Source organism: Balaenoptera physalus (assembly GCF_965194825.1).
Source record: "Balaenoptera physalus genome assembly, chromosome: 9".
Lineage (NCBI taxonomy): Eukaryota > Metazoa > Chordata > Mammalia > Artiodactyla > Balaenopteridae > Balaenoptera > Balaenoptera physalus.
The window spans coordinates 9,693,704-9,696,204 of record NC_138888.1 but is presented as its reverse complement, the minus strand read 5'-3'; the positions used below and the strand labels follow the sequence as shown (position 1 = coordinate 9,696,204).

Below are 2,501 nucleotides of genomic sequence, written 5' to 3'. Positions count from 1 at the left end.
TTAAATTAATGTTATATTTTTCAGGCATTTAGTTATATTCTTATTAAATTTGATTTCAAAGCAGAGATGGGCCAGCCAGCATCTGAGAGTTGAGGAGGAAATTTAAGGACAGTGCAAAAGATGAGATTTGGTGGGGGCAGGGTGTGTTGGGACATAGAGTCAGTTGGCAGTTAAGTCAGTGGGGATGCATGGACTGCCCAGGGGGAGCGTGGACCATGAGAAGTAAAGATCAAGCCCGGGGAACACCGGCATCTCAGTAAGGAGAGGATAGAAGCAGGGGACCCCTCCTCAAAGAAGAATCAAGAGACTTGCTCAGGCAGTAGGAGAACAAGGACGGAGTGTTTTTTAAAGTCAAGGAAGTTAACCTTTACAGGAGGATCGTTTCTTATCCTCAATATCTGTTCTCTTTTCTTCTGTTGCAATTAAGTTTTTCAACAAGGCACGTCGCCGCCCGGAATAAAGGCTGCATTTCCAAGCTTCTATTACAGCTAAATGTTGACTTATGTTTGAGATCTGGCCATCAGGATAGAAGTGATTGCAGTGGTGTAGCAATTGGCAATATCTATCAAAATCGAAAACACGTAAATCCATTGATCCTATATATTTTTAATAATAAAAGATTGGGAACAACTAAGTAGATGCATCATTAGGGGACTAGATAAACAACTTATGGCACACCCAAACAAAAACATACTTTAGAACAAATTTTTTTTAGGGAAGATTCACGTGTACTAATGTGGAATGATTGCCAAGTGTTAATGTATAAGTGAAAAAGCAAGGTCCTGGAGAGGATGTATAGTATTCTTACATTTATATATAAATGTGAGTATACATGTACTCACACGGCCTCTGTGCACACACCACCCCGCATCTCCCACCTCACCACAAATGATCTATATGTTTAAGAGGCTCTTGTAGCATCTTAAGTATACCAGCACAATCTCCAGGTGTAATAGTCAATACAGTTTTAAGACATAGTCCATGGAATGTATAATAAAGTGTAAGAAAATTTAATTCCAGTGATGCAAATTAGTAGAGATGACAATCAGCAGAAAGGACATTTATTTTCTCCAGCTTCTGATAGTCACTCAAATGCAATCGACTCCCCCCATGGAACGTCTCCAGACACACTGACCACTCACTCAGTCCTCCCACGCCACAGAAGATGCATGGCAATTCCAGGGGTGCATCTCCCCAGCACTTGGGTCCAAGTAGGGCTTGGAACTGCCCATGCCAGCACCCCATTCCCTTGGATCCTCATTGGGGTCCCAATGGGGTCCCGATGGCACCCTCCTGGCTCCATCTGTCTCTGTCTCTGTAACTTCAAGGAGGACAGGGTCTCTGCAACAAGCAAAGGCGGAGTAGTGAATAGAAAGAGAACAAGCTTTGAGTCAAGCAGAACTAAGGTCAAAGCTCAATTTCACCATTTACTGGGTATGTGATCTGGACAAGTTTCGAATCTCTCTGAGCCTCTGTCTCCCTCATATACGAAATAGGGATAAAATTACCTTTTTCACTAGGGAAATGAGAGGAGTAGAAATTACATATGTCAAGAGTTGGTGCTCAGTTAATAGCAGCAATTTTTAAGCAGCAGCCGGGGTCAGTGAAGGCCACAGCACTCAGGTAAAGAGGCCATTTTTGGCTAACCTGAAAGTCCTGGATTTTTATTTTTGGCTTCAGGAACTTCTCTTCCTTCTCTTCTTCTTTCTTCCTTCTCTTCTCTCTCATCCAAACCTAGTAAACTCTGCGGACACAGAACCCCTTCCCGTTAAGTGACATTGATTTTGCTCCCTCTATGATTCGTTGATCCAAGAAAAGAGGACTTGATCCTTCACAGCCCCTTGATTTTAACTCTGGAAAAGCTGACTTGCAGGTTTGGCATTTCCATTCTGCCTGCGGTGATTTTAGCTGAAGTTTCACTTGCCTGAGCTGAGGAAGGGCGAATCACTGAAAGAGCACATGTTTTTCTTCTTTTGAACAACAATATGAAAGATTTACTCATAAGGGGGAGAACGGAGGGAGCAACTGTACGACAAAGCATGTCCCTGGTCAGATGCTTATCCTGGGTGCAGAGTCAGTGAGGCTTTTTAAATTTTGAACTGTTCCAACCTAACCAGTTCCTCAAGTACTACCTGGATCCAAAATTGCCCTTTTTTCCTTCTCCAACTATGCATTTGAAGGCATGGGAACAGAAATCAATTTAGCAAAGAATTTTCAATCTTGTTGCTTAAATATAACACTACATAAATACTTTTTTTTTGGCCACACCACTCCGGCATGCGGGATCTTAGTTCCCCGACCAGGGATCGAACCCGTGCCCCCCGCAGTGGAAGCGCAGAGTCTTAATCACTGGACCGCCAGGGAAGTCCCAATACTTTGTTATTCTTCATTAAAACCCACTAGCCCTGGAATTTTGGTTCTCCTGTACATATGAGCACAAAAAGACAGATATAGAATCCCAAACAGGAGTCAATAAAAATGCACCAAATATCGGAATTAAC

At 42.7% G+C, this 2,501-nt stretch overlaps 1 long non-coding RNA gene across 1 annotated transcript; it reads right to left on the bottom strand.

The window, feature by feature from the left end:
- Nucleotides 1–1,045: 1,045 nt before the first annotated feature.
- On the bottom strand, nt 1,046–2,254 carry LOC309667325. Its single transcript, XR_014267708.1, has 2 exons — nt 1,648–2,254; nt 1,046–1,341 (listed from the first exon to the last, which is right to left on the bottom strand). It is a non-coding gene; the product is annotated as an uncharacterized lncRNA (long non-coding RNA).
- Nucleotides 2,255–2,501: the final 247 nt, after the last annotated feature.